Here is a 21,310-nt window from a genome sequence, read left to right as displayed (position 1 = left end):
TTATCAACATATTAGGTAGCGCCTAAAATGTTACCAAAATTTAAGCTGATGGTGCCTTCGAAATCCCACGACAACAAAATATGTTAATTTGTTATTTTGTTATAAATAAATATTAACATATTATGTTGCACCCAATAATGTTATTTTGAATAAAGAAGTAGGTTACAATATGGAATATTAAAGTTGTGTTTAATGATATCGATAAGATTTAATATATTACGTATCTTTGGAAGACAATTATTTTTAAAATAATTATCGATAATACTATGATCTGATGATCGATACTTTATCAAATATCAATACTTTTAGAGTAAACATGTATACATTATTATTAAACTTTAGAGATTTCATATTTTTAGAGTAAATATACATACTTTCGAATTTTAAAAAAATATTTCAAATGGTTAAGTTGTATATATTTTACCGTTTGCATTAATGTCGAAACAACATATATACTTTTAGAGTAAATATGAATACATTATTATTAACCTTTAGAGTATCTATACTTTTAGAGTAAGTATTCATACTTTCGAATTTTAAAAAAATATTTCAGACGGTTAAGTTGTATATATTTTACTGTTTACATTATTATTAACATGTAAACAAACCAGTAGCTAGTTTAACGTAATAGGTAACACTTATTTGATGTAATAGGTAGTGTCTATTTAACATAATAAGTAGCACCTATTTTATTTTATCGTTTACATTATTGATACCTTTTAAACAAACCGATAAATAGTTTAACATAATAAGTAGCACTTATTTAACGTAATAGGTAGCACCTATTCTATTTTACCCTTTACATTATTAATAATCTTTAAACAAACCGATAGACATTTTAATGCAATAGGTAGCGCTTATTTTATTTTATCATTTACATTATTAGTAACCTTTAAACAAACTGATAAGTAGTTTAACATAATATGTAGCGATTATTTAACGTAATTAGCGTCTATTTTATTTTACTGTTTAAATTATTATACCTTTAAACAAACCGTAGGTATTTTAACGTAATAGGTACTCCTATTTTATTTTACTGTTTACATTATAGTAACCTTTAAACAAACTAGGTATTTTAACATAATAATAGCGCCTATTTTATTTTAACCGTTAGTTTTAAATATAAATATCGATACATCAATATAATACTTTTTTTAGAACAATAGTTGGACATAGCTTATTGTCGAACACTATTAATACTTTTAGAGTAAGTATGAATACAAAACTATGCAATTTATGTTTCAAATTTTTTTAACAGTTCTTCATGTTTTTCACATACAACATTAATTTAATAATTTAATTTACACAAAAAAATTATTTGATTATTTAGATTTTTATAAATATTATTTAGAATTTAATTTAACTAAAGATAATAATAATATGTAATTTCTATGTTTATTTTTAATTTAATATAATATATACCGTAACATAAAATAAGTCACTAAACGCTTATAATTATTAAATTAATATCTTAAAACTCACTCAAAAGATAACACTAAATCAATATTTTTCACAATAAAATAAATATGAATACTTATATATATATTTCGATACATACCGATAATCAAAATTTATCGTTACTAAATTTTTAAAACTTTTCATATTTTTTACCTACAACATTATAAACTGTCAATATTTTCAATAACATTTTACCAAATTTATTAATTATCTTATTAAATTTTCAATCTCACTAACCCTATATTATCGACTTTCTTGAGAAAAAAACCTCTCATTCTCTGACCACCCAATTATGCGTGACCGAAGCAGCCACTTAAAAGAAAAATAATAATAAAAGGTCTTAGTCATCTGCGAAGCAACCCAGAAAAGATGAAGAAAAGCCAAAGTAACGACAATAAGCTTCCGACAGTTTGGACTAACGAAGACTCTTCAAGTTCAACCAAGAGAAGAAGAAGATAGGAAGAGAAAGAAAAGCTTCTATTCTTCTCTGAAATTTGAGAGCACTTAGCTTAATGGGAGATTCATTGGAGAGTTTAGGATCGAAGATAGAGATGGACTAGAATCGACGATCAAAGAGGATCTTTGCATGGAGATCGATCCTTCGTTCAAAGAGAACGTCGCCACCTCCGAGATTGGCGCAAGGCTCTCCACAAAGTTGTTCCGGCTGTCGTCCTCCGTATCACCGCCTGCCGTGCGTTTGATACGGAGCCTGCTGCTAGTTCTGCAACTGGTTTTGTTGTTGACAAGCGAAGAGGAATTATTCTCACGAATCGACATGTCTTAAACCTGGTTGACTTCCTCAAATATTATATTATTGTTTTTATTTCTTTTGTTATTGCTTCTCAAAAAATAAAATATAGTAATTTGGAAGAAGTAAAAAAAGGACTATTGTGAACCATAAAATTGATATTTAATATTCTATGGATCGATTAGAAGTTGAATGTTCCTTGCAACTTTGCTATTTGCCTTGCATTTTTTTGTTATTGCTATATGCTCAGTTTGACACGCTACCTTTTAACTTTTGTTTGATTCTTACTCTAACAATCCTATCTATATTTTCTACTTCATTCAGTAGATCATGTATCTCAAATTTTGAGCAAATTAAAAATGCCTAACTATTTATCTTATGTAAACTAAAGCTTTCAACCATTAAATATATAGTATAGTATTAAGATAATATTCTGGACCGATATAATAGAATATCAGATGATTTTTTTAAAAAAAAAAAAATTACATGCATGGAAAATATAATTGATTGATAAATTCAATGATCGATTGTTAAGAAAAAGTCCTATCAAAAAAAAATTGTTAAGAAAAAAGTGTGAAGTTACTTTAGTTTTACACTATAGATCCCTCCCCATATATATACATTAATAGCTAAAAGCGGCGTTTTTTCTTTTGTTGTGTGTCTGTCAAAAATTGGAGAGGAAGTGTTTGTAAAGTGAGAAGAATGACTTTATATCTTGTCTATTTTTAGGACCTGTTGTTGCTGAAGCAATGTTTTTAAATCGAGAAGAAATTTCAGTGCACCCGTGTATAGGGATCCGTGAGTATATAGTTTGGTTGGGATTAATCTTATTTTGAGTGTATTTAGATTATTGTTGCAAGGATTTTGGACATGATTTTTGAAATTTACTATTGGCAATGTGCATGATTTGGTTTTGCCCACAGAAGGCTTGATCTTCAAGCCTATAGTTTGTTATTCAGACTTGGATGTGAGTTTGGATATAGGTATGTGTTTGACACGGGTATGGTTGGATTTTTTTATAAGCTTTTACAAGTATTTAGAGGCTCCTTAGAAGTCATATCCCGTATCAACGTTTGACACATGCGTCAAATATGTTCTTCAAAAATGAAGAGTCGAAACAACTTAGGCTTAAATGCTTGAAATTAGCAACTTCTGATTGTATAGATCATCTGGCACATCATGCCATGGATTCTACTAGAGTTTTCTTCTTTTCTTGTGAAAACACCTGCTATGTGGTGAGCTTTGCTTGTATATATGGTAGTAATGACTAACATCATGTTATTGTTCACTAGGTCATGATTTTGGCTTCTTTCGTTATGATCCTGATGCCATTCAGTTTTTAGATTATGAGGATTCCGCTTGCCCCGGAGGCTGCTTGTGTGGGTTTAGAAATCAGGTTGTTGGTAATGATAGTGGAGAGAAGTAATACATTGCATTAGTAGTCTTTTGGTTCTTTGCTTTACTTCTGTTTGTTTCTAGTTTTGTTTTATTTTTAATTTAATGTTCTAATTCCATTTGAAGTTGGATAGTCCCAAAAAAAATCAACTTAATAAAGGAGTTGTATTACTTTTTTGAGAAATTCATGGTTTGGCTAGTGCCAATTATTTTTCATGATCATGAGTGATGTCTCACTATTTATGCCAATAAAGCACATTAAAACCAGATACTTAATTTACTGATTTGATCAAAATTTGTAGGTTTCAATATTGGCTGGTACTCTTGCTCGTTTGGATAGAGATGCTCCTCATATGCAAAGTATGTAGTGGTTTCATTAACGTTTTCCTTTTGAATCTTCTGCTTTCCAAATTGATGTAAAAAAAATTTTTGATAAAAATTTCAGGCCTCTTTAAAAACCCCTTCTTGATTAATGGAGCTTATAGGAACTCCTTAATCAGCGGAAGGAGAAAAGAGTGCCTTAGGATTTTATTGAACCATAAAATTACATAATACAACCATCATACACCCCACCAACCAAATACTCGAAACACCATAAAACATCCAAATATAAATATAGAATCAGCCAATTCCTTCTTTAGCTAAGGCTCAGCCTCTAAATTGGTGTCCTATTAACCCTCTGACAACACCTTCTAAAACATTAAGCCTATGAACATATCTTTAATCAAAAAAGCATAAACATCAGAACTAGATCCACTTTCTTAATCCCTACTGCAACTTTGCTGTCGCTTTCAATAATCAGACGTCCCTTCCCTCTCGTAAATTCGCATAGAATATTAGACCCTTCTGAATAGCTTTTAATTCCATAAAAGTTGGAGGGCCCGGACCAGCATTTTCCTTGAAAGAACTTAAAGTCAAACCCGAGGTCCTTTAGAACACCACCTATCCCACTTTTCTTCCAATCTCTTGTAGTAGCCGCATCAACATTTAACTTTACAATCCTTGAGGAGGAGGACCAAGGAAATTTAGTTACAAGCCGATTAGAATAAAGAGAGCACAAATCCCCTAATGAAGGGTCTGAAATAGAAATCCTTAGGAATAGACACCTCTTTGTACTTAGCAAGGAACCAAGAAGCTAATCTAAACCTTGCTAGGAAAAAATCTCAGTCAATCCAACTTTCCCCCTTCAAACACAATAAGATTCCTAACTTTCCAAGTAGTCCAAATAACTGCCCCAGGAATAAAACCAAATTGTAGAGGTAGACTTCAAATCAGCCCAAGCAAGTAGGAAGTTTTTCGCATTAACATGAAAAACTTAATCTTCCAGAAATTCAGAAATTTGTTCCAAATCGTCCACACCACCGAACACGTGAAAACAGTGCGAGACTCCACCTCCCTCTTACAAAGAGAGCACATAATGTCTACAATTCCTTGTATTCCCCTTTTAACAAGTTCTGTCCTAACAACCAGCTTCCTAACACCACCTGCCACATAAAGGACTCCACTCTAGGTGGAATCTGGCCCCTCCAAATAATCTTCTTCCAGAAATATACCTCTTCCGAATCCGAATAATGGCTGAACAATCTTAGTGCCAGATTTAACAGTGTATACCCCATCTCCAGTACCTTTCCAAATCACCCCATCACATAACTCCGTAGATAGAGAAAGAGGAAATAGCATTCATCAAATTAACCACTGTTCTACTTCCCAGTCGTTTAAATTTCTTCTAAACTGCACATCCCAACTCCAACCCGATGAGCTGTAATTCCAAATTCAACCAGTTTGCCCATTATGTTTGTGGAAATGGAAAACATCGAGGGAAAATAATTAGAAGAGGATCCAAAGCCCAATTATCCTGCCAGAACCTAATCAATCTGCCATCCCCAACTCGGAAATAGTACAAACTTCTAAACTTAGAGCCAATACTGTCTTCTTTAAAGTGATTCATAACCACCGATCTCCAAATCCAAGATACTCTTTGTGGACTTTGCTGTCAAACATTAACCAAGATGGATCCATATTGTATTTAGAACAAATGAATTCCCTCCAAACAGGCCCCCTTTCATTAGCATACCTCCAAACCATTTGCTAGAAGAGCTCTATTCATGAAAATAAGATTTCTAACACCTATACCCCCTCGAATTGATGTAGAATCATTGTTGTTTAACAAACACTTTTTGGGAAAAAGTCGATCATTTACCAACTTTATCTGAATTAGATTGATTTCATCATATCTTCATTTGACAATTTCCTCTAATTTAAGGTATAGTTCCCCTCTATTTTATTTGCAATTGTCTTGCTAATGCTTTAGACTTTTGGGGCATGCCACATTGGAGTTACATGTGCAACGCACACTAATTTCCATAGTAGGTGATTTATCTTGTAGTTGCTCATTTATATCGTTGGCATAACTTCAAATTAATTTGGCATCACCTGTTTCCTTTGTGGTATTATATTGTGAGGAACTTTGAAGAGTTGTTCATTCTCTTAGGCCTTAGTCATAACTTCTGGTCAGTAATTTGATCTATGTTGTCTAGCTTATGATTTCTAGAACCTTTTGCTTTTCGTTGATTCATTACAGTTTATATGTTTCGCGCTAGCTGACATGCTTTTTTTTTTTTGTAGGGATGGCTATAACGACTTCAACACTTTCTACATTCAAGTATGTAATCTCTTTATGCTATACATTGGAGAAGTCTTTTCTCCTTCGGTGATGGGGGATTGACTAACTTTCTTGATTACTTTTTTTAGTTTATTTCTTTAAAGTTCTATTACTATATGCAAAAATAGGTTTCGTCTCAGAGTGTAAAGAAATATTTCTCATGTAGTGTGTGTTTTGTCATATATGTACTTATTTCCATATCAGATACCCATGTTTTACTTGCAAATTATTTAACAAAGAGGTTTTACTTAAAGATTTCTTCTATTAATATTTAAATTCTTTTTAATATTGATGTTTATTCGAATTATTTTTAATATGATGTCTAATGGTTTTTTAGTTGCCAAAAGAAAAGGACAGAAAATGGATTGTAATAAAGCAAGAGTTTATGTTTCTAAAAAAAGGAAAAGGGATGTCCTGTACCAAAAAGAAGATAGCGAAAAGGACATAATTTTCAGACTTCATAAAATGAAAAGATAAGTACAATGTTGGAAAAAAGAGAGACTATTTAATTGTATGCATCTCTGATAGTTCATGATGTAAGTCATTGGAGGATTATACTGTTTCATTCTATGAAGCAAGTTTAAAGTAAACAGTGAATGAAATGATGCAATCATGTGATATTATTTTAACCATTTCAGAATGAAAACAATTTTAGAATTTAGATAGTATTAAATGCTTATATCCTGAACAGCATTATGATGGATCCGTATTCATTTTGACTTTCAGTTTTAATATTGTTTTTGATCAGTGTGGCAAGAAGATGTTCAATGATTTGTTTTAGCAAAAGATTTTCAATGATATCATTTGTTAATAGTTTTGTTGCCAATTGTTTTTATTGAAGAGGCAGCCTTCTTGTATTGCTATTATCTTTACATTTGCATACGTGCGCATCTGTTCTTGACCGTATTGTTTTACACTTTCGCTCATTTTCAGGCAGCATCTGGGACTAAAGGTGGTTCAAGTGGATCCCCAGTGATTGATTGGCAAGGCAGAGCTGTGGCCTTGAATGCTGGTGGCAGGACAACTAGTGCATCTGCCTTTTTTCTACCTCTAGAACGGGTGAGTACTGAGTTAACTGCTTGACCTTTATGTTTTGCTTTTGGTATTATCCTAGATTCTATTTTTTTCTTGAGGGCTGAAGATTGTATTAATTTACTTGAGATATTTCAACTCCAATGTCTAATGGTTCATCTAGCTCAAGCTTGCCATGACTCTCTTAGAATTTGTAACTTAAGGGAGTAACTAAAAACCTGAACTTATGCTCTTGAAACATTTCCACAAGTTGCTCCTAGAAAAGGTCCTAGTCCTAGTCCTAGTCCTTTAAAATAAATTTGTATTATTTATTATTATTCTTGGTTGTATGCTTGTAAGTATTATTATGAATTGCACTCACTAAAGATTTTCCTCAATAAGTTGTTTGAAGCACTTCCGTAAGGGAATGTCCAGGTGTTGAACACGTTTTTGACACAACTAAATGTGTTGAATGAATGTGTGAAGAAAAATAATTTAAAAAAAAAACTAGATGTGGTCAAAACATGGTCAAGACCAGTCGGGCACGTGATGAGGGGCATTTTTTTGAATATTTCTTCCAAATATGGAATAATAATGAGTAGTTAGTTTTTATGGATTTCTTGAGATTAAAGTTTTTAAATTGAAAAAAGAATTATTTAGAAAAGTTATCTGCACGTTAATGTAAAATTGAAAACTCATTTTTACATTTTTCGTATATTATTAAATAGTTTTTTTAATTATTGTGTTCTTCCTTGTCTCATAATTTTTTGGAAATCTCCATGTCCGTGTCATCTCATACCTGAATTGGGTGTGTCTGTTCAGTGTTTCCTAGATGGATATTCATATGGATTGAAATGTGAAATTTATCTAGTAATTTGTTCTTACTTTACTTGTTGCATTACGTTGGTTTTTTCTTCTAATAAATCTTTTTAAAGAAAATTTTTGCTTTCTTAAGAATAGGATTCACAAAATTAGTCTGGGCAATTAATTATTGTCTAGATGAGAACTTCTAAAGCCTTAAACCATATTGACCTTCTCAGATTGTTGTAGAGGTTATCATGTTACATTTCTGCACCTGTATTTGCACTTGTATTATTGGGTCTGAATTTGACATAGTTTATTTTGGCTTTCCGGCTTTATTTTCGACCTTTTACATGTATTCTGTTAGCCATAGTACATCGAAACTATGTTGCTCCATCTTGTCCAGATACATTTTAGACATGGTAGGGGGTATGACCCTCTAAACACACTGAAAAGCTTAGGAAAATTAAACATGCCTATGTTGGATACATATCCATATCAAATGCTCACACCCAACCCCGAGTAATAAGCAGCTACCTTACACACATGTATCTGAAATTAGCATGTTGTACTACTAAATAAGATTTTGTTCAAAAGTTCTGTTTTACCCGAAAAGTTGGCTTTGCCCTTCCTTTCTGTACAAACAAAACCTTCATTCTTAGGTTTGTGTCTGCATTGATGTAAAATATTGAAACAATAGTAATTTGATTTTCAGGTAGTAAGGGCGTTAAAATTTCTCCAGAAAGGAGGAAAATCGTACATGAGTAAGTGGGAAGCAGTTTCTATACCCCGTGGTACGCTTCAGGTCTGTTGTTGATTTTATCCTTGTAGAACTTCACTCTTTTTTTAATTGTCTTATTTTCTAGAACATTTAATCTTCTTTATTGGGTTAGTTTATTGGAAAATTTGTTGATGTTCATGTCTCAACATTACGTCAAGTAATAATATGAAACTGAAACTTAGTTTTGTTTGTTTTTCTGGTTATTAGAAGTTCTGGAGAACAGATTATTTTATTGAATTACGTGTGTAAACAATGGTACAAGCCTAGGTGTTGTTGATGCCTTTGTGGGTAAAACGTATGAACGACAAAGGAGTCGTGCAAGGGCTGCAATTGATATTGGAGATGCTGCTTGATAGGCGTCAACTACTTAATTTAAGATATTAGTACTCGGTTTATTATTATGATAATTATTAGGTGCAAGTTTATAAGTATTAAGAAATTTTATTTATTAGTATTTTATATTCTTAGAACCCTTTTGTTACGGTCTTGAGGATTGAGTCACCAGGTGATTTATTGAAAAGTCGTTTGGCTTAGAATGATTTTCCACCTTATTCTTGTTTCTTCCACATGAATATGATTAACGATGAAACTTGGTAAAGGGAGTTCCAAACCTTAAGATTTGTTTAGAAAGTGTCTTAAACTGAGCTAGAGAAAATTGTGCGGAAGAAGTAGAGTGGATATCCAATTTCAGTGATGCAATATATTGATAATCTGTAATCTGAAATTTCCCTGAAAATTGCATACACGATTCCCAGCATAAACTGCTGATCTTCCTTTAACTGTGGCTCAATAAAAGTCCCCAAGGGATCTTATTAACTCTTGCATTATGCAGATTTTTTTATGGGTTTATGCTTTTTGTATTTCTATCAATGTTTGGGAATTTGCTTTTATTAGATTTGATATGCGGTACTTTTTTTATACAGGCTACTTTTCTCCATAAGGGGTTTGATGAGATACGTCGTCTTGGTCTCCAAAGTGAAACCGAGCAGGTTCCTAGTTCTTTTTCATCAACATTTTTTTTCTACCTTTCCTTGTGCTTGTTTTAAGAAAATAGTGATTCTCATTTTATTCTTTCTAACGTAGATGGCACGGCGTGCATCTGCACAGGGTGAAACTGAATGCTTGTTGTTGACTCTGTGGTGAGTAAAGTTCAGTTTCTTATTCAAAATTTTCTTTAGATTTACTACCTTTTGTTTGTTTCCAATTTTAGTTTATTTTATTATTTCTGAATCTAAACCTACGTAGTGCCTGGTGGCCCTGCTCATAACCACTTGGAGCCAGGTGATGTACTTGTTCGGTAATGGGGTATTATGCATTCAGTGGTTAAGAAACAAGTTTTGAATTTATTATTTTTTATTTATGACTTTTTCTCTATTTTTTTTGACTCCTATATGATTGATTTTTCAAGGGAATCTGAGTATGTTTCTTTGTGAGTACTTATGAATGAATTTTTGGGATCTTCCTAATTGATTTGCCCCTCTCTGACTCTCAGTTGAAAACTTATTTATTGTTCATATCTATGATTTACAAGGAACTTTGGAAGATCTCCTACATGATTTTAATTTGTATGTGTGTAGATTGTAGACGGTAAATAGTTAGATTTACTGTAAATAACTAAGTAGTTTAGATTTCCTATAACTCTTATCTCTAATAACTAAGTAGTTTAGATATCCTAGAACTCTTATCTCTATAACTAAATAGTTTAAATATTCTACTACTCTATCTCTTTTTTTTGTTTAATTGACATTTTCTAAAAGGAAAGAAGCAACTAGCGGAAGGAGGAAAAGATACCTCATTTTATTGATATAACAGATTACAACAATCCCTTACAATACATCAGAAAAGACTATCCTCTAAAGATGCAAAAAACAACCTAGATAAAACCCGACAGTCACCCAACCCCTTCTTTAGCTAACTTATCAGCCTCCCAATTACAACCCCTAGGAATAGAATTCTATCTAGAGTTATTTTACTTGTACTTGCAACTTTATGTATCTAGTCTAGGAGACTTGAACTCTATTTTTTTCAAGAAGAGAATTATCACAGAGAATCATATTGATCTCTGTCGCAAATACTCAGTTTCTACAATGTGCATTGTGCTTTGTTGCTTTCAGTGGTTTTACAGTGGATACTTGATTTCTGGGTTCCTACAAACCCTTTTCGTTACTTGTTCAAGCATGAATTTTGACTATGACCATACAAGATAAGCCTATTTTTTTGTTATTTAAAAAAAACTGACACTGCCAACTATTCATTTCTTTATTGAATTTGCTTAATTATTGCAGTTTCTAATGAAATTGCTAAATTATTGCCTTTATATGTTATTGAAAACCTATTGCAGGTAATTACTCAATTTCTGAAGTTGGAAACTTTACTTGATGACGGTATTGAGCAGAATATAGAGTTGGAAATTGAAAGAGGTAGCACACCGTTGAGTATGCAATTAGTGGTAAGACATACTCTTTCTCATTTATGCATGTTTAGCTTCATATCTTTTGATTCCGTGAAGTTTAAATAACTCTAGTGTTATATAGTTTGTAATTAATTGTAACCTTGATCCTGGTGGCTAGTATAAAAGGTTCTTTGGTAATTGTGTCAGTGTGACCAATACAGCGTTGTTAGGGAATTCGTGTAGTTGTGTCTAACTTTTGTGCCTTGACCAATGTAGTGTGATCAGGCATTTTTGTAAGACAAAGGACACAAAAGATGCCCACTTGATTGAAGTTATTTAATTTGTTTAATCTTTGTTTTTTAGTTGTACCTTACTAACGTACAAGATAATTTCAAACCCTCTGTTTTTGTATATTTAAGCATTCAACGGCAAACATAACATCCATAAAGAAATCATGCATATTGACCAACAAAATATATGGGTTCTAGTGCCTAGAGTATGCATTCTGCCCTTGACAACATAATCTTTACCATTAGCCTGCATGTAGAAGAGAGTTAGAGAGAGAGAGAGTGAGGCTTTCAAAAGCAAGTTTTTTGTCGCTAATTTTAGATAGGTTCATGGAGGAATTACTTGGTCAGCTTTTGCAAAAAAATGAAAAGAGTTAGAGAGAGAGAGAGAGAGTGAGTTTCAAAAGCAAGTTTCTGTCGCTAATTTTAGAGAGGTTCATGGAGCTTTCGTTGATAATCTTAGCAGGAGTGTGTGTCGTAGTGATTTATGGGCTCGTTTTAGTCATTTTGGTAAAGTTATTAAGGTGTTCATTCCGTTCATCAATAACAGACCGAAGTATAAGGTTAATACTTTTGCGTTCGTCCATTTCTCAAGCAGGAGGATCTGTGTAATGCAGTGGAAAAGTTGAACAACGTCTTGATTGATGGGAGGATTTCAGTGGCTGTAGCCAAATATCAGAAATTATCTGGGTCAAAGAGGCAGATAGATGGGAGGGTGGATGGGTAAAGAGTGGTGGTATTAGTGGGGAAAAGTTTGGAAGAGTGCCTTCTTCAGATGGAAGGGTGAGGAAGATGGAGATGCTGGATAAGTTTCATGATGGTAGGTTATATAAGGATGCGGTTGTTGGGATGCTGAAAGAGTCAGAAGGTGTGCAAGAAGGAAGTCATTTTAATTCGAAGGAGTCGAAAACACTAAGGATGTTTTTCCCGGTGGAGGATAGGGTCTGGTTGAGATCGTCACTTACTTGTATTTGCAAAGATATTTTTGAATTTCATGTTGAGCAGAAAGCTTTAAGGAATGACGGAATCAATGTAAAGGTTGTAAGGTGGGGTTTTGCTAAGAATGCGTGTCTGGTTGTGTTCCAATCGTGGAGGAGAGAATTTAGCAATGGAAGGAAAATGGGAAGCTTTGTCTTTTTGGTTTGAAAGGTTGGAGCCTGTTTTGGATGAGGAAAGCATACCCCGAGCTTTTTGCATGATCTCCATGGTAGGAGTTCCTTTAAATTGTTGGTCCTTTTGTTCTTCACTAGGGTGTATCCAAGTGGGGTAAGTTAGTGAAAATCAAAGATGAACTGCTCAGAGAGTCAGATGCTTTCAGGGTTGTTAGTCCTTTCGATATCCCTGATCACACTACCATTACTATGAATGGAAGGAAATTTTTGATAAAAATTAAGGTTGATGGTGGGATGATTTCTTTCCTGAATTTTCAGAAATGGTTGAAGAAGATGTTCCAGAAGATCCTTGGGTGGAGAGATCCTCTGTTTGGAGTCTAGAGGATGTTCAGGTGCAGCATGGAGGTCACGTAGGTTGTCAGGAATGCCAGAAACCCATAATAGGGTGTAGGAATGGGTACTAGGTTCACAACTTGGTAATATCACAGAATCCGAGAGAGTTGTCTCTTCTCAACATGAAAAGTCAAAAGGTCTTTTTGAAAGTGAGAGAAACGGAAAAGTACGGGGGGGGGGATCTCTATAGCAGGACATAGTTGACCAGAGATTGGGCCTCATTTTGGGCTTGGAGAACATCGGTTGAGTGGCCTGGATCAAGAAAAATGCCAATTAACTATGGGCCGACTTTCTTTTTCACCAGATATAGTTAAGGATTCAGTAAGGAATGAAGATGGAGGGGTCTGCGGTTGGTTTTAAGTTTATAAGTTCAAGAGCTGGTTCACAAACATGTTCTGCAAGTTCTCTATCCATGAAGACTGCTCCGGTTGGAAGGAAATTAATCAAAAGTCACAAAAAAATTATTGTAGGTCGAAGGATAGAAAGATTTGGAGTCAGGTTGTGCAGGAGTGTAATAATGTGCAGGATTGCAAGGAGAATTCATGAGGGGCATTCCAGGGTGAATTGGGTAGAGCTTTAATTTCTAGAGGCTGTCTTTCTGAAATTTCAGAGGTTGTTGGGTGATCGATTAAGGATATGGACAAGTTTAGGGCGATCAGACCTTATAGGAGACTTAAAAGGTCTCTCATTAGGTAAGCAATAGATCATGCTAGTGTTGATACAGTATCCTCTTCAGCTTTTCCTTTGCTGTTGGAGGAAGCAATTGCTACATGGGAAATTAGTAAGATATTGGGAATATCTTTCAAAGAGGGGAAGGAAGCTTTTCTACATAAGATTGTTGAATTGGAGAAAGGGTTGAGTGGGCTACCTGACCTTGAGCTCTGTCCTTGAGCTATTTTGGGTTATATTCACTTTTAGTATCATGACTAAGCTAAGTATCTTGTCTTGGAACGTTAGGGGGTTAGGTAAAACGAGAAACATAGGGCTGTGCAAAAATTATTACTGAGAAAAAACCATTGGTTCTTTTTCTTCAAGAAACAAAACTTGAAAAGCTACCAAGATCTTTTTTAAGGAGAAGTGGTTTGAATAGGCTGCAGGGGTTCGTTGAGTCACCAGCTATAGGCTCATCTGGTGGTATCTTAAGTTGTTGGGATGATAGTACGTTTGAGGTTGAAGATTAGCATATTCATAGGAGGTTTATTGCTGTCTTTAGAAGTTCAAATCCAACCATCTTAGGTGTGGCTTCATAACGTGTATGGTCCGTCTGTGGAGGAAGAGAAGGCTGGTTTTTTCGATGAACTGTAAATGTTTTTAAGCGGGTTCAGTATCCCTGTGTGTGGGTGGGGATTTCAATGCCTACTTAAATGAAGAGGAGAAGCTAGGCAGAGCTCAGAACAGGAATTCATTGGAAATTTTCAATCACTTTATTCAGCAATCGGGCTTATTGATTTGCCACTTGTTGGGGGAATTTTACATGGAGTAGTAATCGGGAGTTGCCGACTTTTGTAAAATTAGACAGGTTTCTGGTGAATTCTAATTTCTTAGCAGAATTCTCCGGTATCAACCAGTTTCTATTGTCTAAATCTATCTCCGATCATAATGCAATTATTTTGGAGATTGGGGAAGAAAATTGGGGTAAGAGACCCTTTAGGTTCAGTTATTTAATGAATGAGGATGGTTTCGAGAAGATGGTTGCTGAGTCTATTAAGGTGTTCAAGGAAGAGAAGTCAAGTGCTGGAATTTTTAACATTCTCAGGAATACAAAGATTGCTATTAAGAGCTGGTCTGGGGATAGAAAACAGTTTCCTTGAGTGGAAATTTAAGTGATACAAGATAAAATTCATCAGATTGAAATGAGGTTGCAACAAAATATGTATCCCAATGCTGTTGTCAATTCGACAGAGTTGAGGCTCTTGCGAAATGAGCTTTGGAGACTCCTCAGAATCGAGGAGCAAATTTGGGTTCAAAATTCGAGAGAGAAGTGGGTTAATGGTGGAGACCGTAATTCTAAGTATTTTCACACTTGCGCATCCATTAGGTGGAGGCAGAATTCTCTGCTTGCTCTCGATGTTGATGGTGTCATTACCAAGGATCCAGGTACTATCAAGTCCAGTGTCAGGGAACACTTATTTAAAGCTTTTAACTGTTGTTCAACATTGGAAGTGGAGGATATTAAGTTGGACTTTTCGAGAATTTCTATGTAGCAAAATCTTTTGTTAGAAAAGGAGTTTACAGAAGATGAGATTTAGGAGACCATTAATTCTTGGGACAGTGATAAAGCCCCTGGGCCAGATGGGTTGAACATGGGATTTTTTAAGAAGTTCTGGTCTATTTTGAAAGGTGATATATTGAAGTTTTTCCACAATTTCTATTTAGGAAAGGGGTGGGAGCATGGCATTAACCATTCTTTCTTAACTCTCATCCCGAAAGGCTCAAATGTTGGAAGCTTAGATAATTTCAGACCTATTTCCCTTGTAGATGGGATGTATAAGATCCTTTCTAAGTGTCTTTCGAGAAGGATGAGATGTTGCATCAATGATATTATCAGTGACACTCAATTTGCTTTTATTCCTGGGAGGCAAATTTTGGATTGTTCTTTTATTGCTAATGAAGGAATTGATTTATGGAGGAAGAAAGGTTTGAAGGGTTGTGTATTTAAGGTAGAATTCAAGAAGGCTTATGACTCGGTAGATTGGGATATTCTATTTAAAGTGATGGCTAAGATGGAGTTCGATTCAAAATGGTGTAGCTGGATTCGGATGTGTGTTTCTACTGCTTCGGTATTAGTTTTGGTAAATGGGGTTCCAACTGCTGAATTTCCTATGGCTAGAGGCCTTAGACAGGGATGTTCCCTATCCCCTTTGTTGTTTAATCTCATTGGAGAATTGCTTCATCTGCTGCTCCGTAAAGCAGTAACTTCGGGGTTATTTAGTGGTCTGGTGGTTGGTAAGGATGAAGCCTCAGTCAATTTATCTCATCTGCAATTTGCAGATGATCTCATCATTTTTTGCAATGCTTCGAAGACTCAGATTGTTAATGTTAAGAGGATTCTTCGTGTGATTGAGGTTATGTCTGGTTTAAAGCTGAATCTGTCTAAGAGCAAATTATTTGGTATTAATATTAATGAGGAAGAGGTTCGTCAGTGGGCTAATGCTATTGGTTGTTCAGTAGGACATTTTCCTGCGGAGTACTTGGGGTTGCCTCTTGGTGCTAAGAGAAATTCTATGTTGTTGTGGGATCCGGTAGTTCAAAAGTTTCATTTGAAGCTAGCCGGATGGAAGGCGAAGACTTTATCAATGGCAGGGAGGTTTATTTTACTGAAGGTAGTTTTGGGTTCCCTTCCTATTTACTTCATGTCCATGTTCAAGATTCATTCATCGGTGATTGTCAAGCTAAATTCCATCATGGCCAGAATTTTATGGGGATGAGGAGTTGAGGGCAAGAAAATCCATTGGGTTAATTGGACAAAAGTGTGTTCTGGAAAAGTGTTGGTGGCCTTGGTGCTTTGGACATTAGTTATAAGAATAGAGCTCTTTTAGGGAGATGGCTTGGAGGTTTGCTAATGATAAAGAGTCAGTGTGGAAGAAGGTTATCTGCTGTAAATACAATCTGGATCCAAGTTGTCGTTTAACGAGAAACTTCCTACACATGCTTCTTGGATTTGGAAATCGGTGGTCCAGAACCATTTCAAGCAAGATCAGTTTGGAGCTAAGTTTCGAAGTAAGTTTAATGTCCGAGTGGGGGATGGTGGGAGCATCAGATTTTGGTTTGATAGTTGGGCACATGATTCCCCTCTTAAAGTGGTTTTTTCCTAGAATGTTTGTGTTGTCTATAAACAAGAATGGGAAGCTTACTGAATTTGGGGAGTTTCGATCAACAGTGTGGTCTTGGCATGTTCATATGAGAAGGAATTTGAGTGATTGGGAATTGTCTCAGTATGCTGATTTAATGGCTTTGATCCATATATCACTCTTTCTCAGGAGTTATCAGATCGGCTGGTTGGGTGGGAATGGGGAAGGAGTCTATACTGTCAGTTCGTGTGTTAAGTCTTGTTGTCCTGATGGTTCAGCAGATCTTTTTGGAAGAAATACGTTTGGAGGGGTTTAGTGCCTCCTAGAGTGGAAGTCTTTTTGCCGCAAGTGGTATTGCAGAGACTGCCAGTAAAGATTGAGTTAAAGAGGAGAGTCGCAACTATTGATGATGTTGCTTGCCCTTTGTGTGAAAAGGCGGATGAAACCTCATCACAATTATTTTTTTCTTGCTTGGTGGCGTGGTCCTTATGGAACAAATTTATGAGTTTTTGGGGAGTTTCTTCAGTTTTTCAAGTCAATGCTCAAAGTTTTATGGTTGCTTGGCATGAATTGGTTCCTAATTCTAAAATTTGGTCCTTCATTCCGGGGTGGCGCTATGGACAATTTGGAAATGTAGAATGCCGTTGTGTTCGAGGGGGCAGGGTAGATCAGATTGATCTATTCTTTATGGCAAGATAGTTGGCTGCTTGGTTTTTAGCTTACTACAAGGTTGTATCTATTTCTAAGGATTCTCTAATCTGTGACCCTTCACTTAGGGATTGTTGCTCTTTCTCAAGCTCTCCTATCATCAAAATTGTGTCTTGGTCTCACCCTCCAAAGGGCTTTATTAAGTTGAATGTTGATGCGGCAGTGACTGCAGACTAGAGGAAGAGTGGTGTTGGGGGCATCCTAAGGGTTCACGATGGTTCGGTGTTGGGTTCCTTTCAAGAGGCTGCTGGTCCAGGTCCTCCTATTTTAATAGAACTTAAGGCTATTAAGAAAGGGTTATCCTTCTTTGAGTCGATTCAGCAAAGTTTTAAGGACAAGTTAATTGTTGAATCAGACAGTAAATTAGCAGTGGAATGGGTCAAGAGTATCGACCGCTGTCCCTATGTGTACTTAGACATCGTGACAGCTATTGTCGATAAGATTAGAGGTTTGAATGGTAGTATTAGATGGGTTGCTAGGTCAACAAATGTTGAGGCTGATAGTTTAGTTAAGGCTGGTATTGGATAGATATGATGTTTTCGTTTGGTTGGTTAGTTTATCTGTTAGGCTTTGGGTTGATTATTGGCAAGAGATTGTATGGTTGTTTTTAAGTTTTTGTAATTTGTGGTTATCAATGAAATATTTAGGCACTCTTTCCCCCTTCCGCTAATTAAGGAGCATCTTGTGATCCTTTAATCATGAAGGGGGTTTTAACGAGGCTTACCATTCCTATAAAAAAAGTCACACCATTATATTTATAATGGGTCTATTTAACTGTGCCCCAATAAACATGATGTAGGAGTTCCAATAAATATTAAAATGTAAGCTCACCTGTTAAAGTTAATATGATCTTTTAAATTGAATGTTCATAGTAGGAAAAAGTGACGTTTCTCACTGATGAATTAAAAGGTTTAGTAATGAATTTGATATCATTTAGTGAATTTGAATAACTTTTTATTTTCTTTGAAGCATATGTAACTTGTGCCGTTGAACTTGTTGACAACATCTAGTATTTTGTGACTCCACTATAAGCTTGGATGTCGGAGCATATTAACTGTTGTCTGAGTTTCTCTCATTTTCATTAAAGCACGGTTCTCATATGGTCTATTGCCTCTTGAGGAAAAGGGGTTGGCACTCTAATTGCTCATGTGCCTAGCCTTGATTCCATGTTCTTGGATTGGCGGTTTTGGTGGGAAGTAGAACATAGTTTTATTTTGGTTCAGACAAATTTTTGGACCATTGTTCTGAATTTAGTATTAGCTGCTGTAAGGCCTTTGCATATTTTCTTATGATTGCTATGCCTTATGAATAATATAATTTTAGTACATGTCTGCTATCCAGATTGTCAATTTTCTTGAAAATAATTGTTGGACATATGCAGGTAAAATTTCTTCTAATTCTCTGCATTTCCATCCCACAAGACGCATAGATCACGTTTCAAGGACACCCTTTTCTTAAGGATGTTGACCCTAATCATTGTGGGATTTGCTCAATTTTTTTTCTTCTTTTTGGCGTGATATTAATGCTGATGATCTCTTGAAATATTTAGTGCAATGTGCTGGCTAAAGCTGAATTTCTTTCTGGAAGTAGCTATTGACTGACTTTGCAGAGGACCATTATTTTAGTTTGTCAACTTGCTTTATGTTGAGTGTGGTTGAAGAAGCTAATCTGTATCCCCTTTCTTTGTCAGGTTCAGGATTTACACTCAATAACTCCTGATCACTTCTTAGAAGTAAGTGGTGCAGTAATACATCCCCTGTCTTATCAGCAGGTAGGTTGCAGTTTCTGCTTAACACTTCGAAGACCAGTGTCCCTGCCTCTTATCCTTTAGTCTGATTTTCCATACGTTGTTTTCTGAATAGAAGTATTTATTGATTTTATCCTTGCATGTTAAGGATGGTACTTTTGTTGCTAATAGATAAATCTTATTTTGTTGATACTTGAAACAGGCTAGAAATTTCAGTTTCCAATGTGGTCTTGTATATGTCTCAGAACCAGGGTTAGTCTATCACTCTGCATATATCTATTTTATGAAAGCTTCATACTTAATTATTGAAATATATCTTGAAAAAAGATAATAGAAACAAAAGCTTAACGCATGCATATGTTTCTGTGCTTAATTTCTGGGCCTATCTATTGGTAAGAAATAACTTCTGTTGCCAAACGCATTAGCTTGTGTTGATGCAAGCACTATATTTCAAAATTGTTTATGCATTTTGGCCATAATTCATGATATAATATTAATTTATGGATTATTTAATGACGGCTAAAAAAAAGTATTATTTAATAAACCCTTTACTTCCCTATGCATGCATCTGAAGATTATTCAAAAGTTTTAGACGTTGAAAGACTGATTTATGCTTCATGTTATTTTCAACAAGACAGTGTTTCGTGATGAACATCATTGATTATTTATATGGTTGTTTAACATTGCTTTTGTTATCAACAAGTACTTTTGGATGGTCGAAAGCAATTCTAAATGGGGCCTTTGATCTATTGGGCCATCAATGTGGAAAATATGGGAGTTCTGTATAACACAATTTGAATTTATGGGTTTTTCTAATTTGTTAATAATTAAATTTCCATGTGTTGCAGATATATGCTATCTAGAGCTGCAGTTCCTAGACATGCCATCATTAAGAAGCTTGCTGGTGAGGAGATATCAAAACTTGAGGACCTAATCTCTGTTCTATTTAAGCTGTCTCAAGGTTCTCGAGTGCCTTTAGAATATATAAGCTACACTGATCGGCATCGTAAAAAGGTATTATTCTTGGCTATGCAGTTTCACCTGATGCTTATGTCTCTGCAAACTTCAGTGGTTGAAAATTGTGCATTTAAACTATTGATGAATTTTGCATTTTCTGGAAATGCTAACTACTAAGGTTTAATTCAAGAATTCGGTTTTTGATATACTGGCAGTAAAGCTTTTTAAGGCGACAAGTAAAGTTAAACAGAAGTCCAGATGTCCTTTTCTTTTTTAAATTAGTTTTCTTTTTTTTTACTTAAAAATAATTTAAATGATATCCTAAGGGGTATGTGTCACCTAGCTTACTGTGCTAGTGGAGTCTAAAACTCCACTAGTATGGATGAACTGAGGTTGAGTGAGATTGTAGTAAAAAGTTTGACCTTGCCTGTCATTAGGCTCTAATGTTTTTATGGTATTCTGTAGAATTCAGAGTAATTCTCTGTATTTTCTTATTATTTCAGTAGGACATATAGTCTCTTTATATACAAATTATCTCTAAAATAGGAAACTCTAAGTAAGGAAAGATACTAATCCTAGGAGATATGATCCCTTAAAATAAGAGATTATTTTTTTTATAGGAATAGGCCTCATTAAAACCTCCCTCTTAGTTAACTATAGGAAAGAGTAAATAGCGGAAGGAGGAAAAGAGTGTCTTAATTTATTGAATAGAGAAACTATTACAATAAAGTACACCAATACATTTAGGGCTTCAAATAAAACTATAATCCTTAAAACACCCTATAGAAATACCCTTACAATCAACCAATCCCATCCTTAGCTACTTATCTGCTTCCCAATTACATCCCCTAGGAATCCATCGAATAATTACTGCCCTCTCTTGAACTAAGGACACAATATCCAAAACAAGTAAACTGAAGAAACTAGGAAGAATTAGGCAACTAAATCCAGTCTACTACAGATTTGCAGTCACTTTCTAAGATCAGTCTTCCCTTTACAGCCCAATCTGATGATAGAAAAAAGTCAAAGCCTTTCTTAATAGCTTTTAGTTCAACCAACGGAGGAGG

General features: G+C 34.8%; 1 pseudogene; it reads left to right on the top strand.

The window, feature by feature from the left end:
• The first annotated feature begins 1,779 nt into the window (after positions 1-1,779).
• Positions 1,780-21,310, top strand: part of LOC120196887 — a 52,888-nt pseudogene continuing 33,357 nt past the window's right edge.

The sequence above is a fragment of the Hibiscus syriacus genome, unplaced genomic scaffold (assembly GCF_006381635.1).
Source record: "Hibiscus syriacus cultivar Baekdansim isolate YM2019G1 unplaced genomic scaffold, ASM638163v2 tig00117034_pilon, whole genome shotgun sequence".
NCBI lineage: Eukaryota > Viridiplantae > Streptophyta > Magnoliopsida > Malvales > Malvaceae > Hibiscus > Hibiscus syriacus.
Note: the sequence above shows the minus strand (reverse complement) of the source record. Positions and strands in the feature narration are given on the sequence as shown.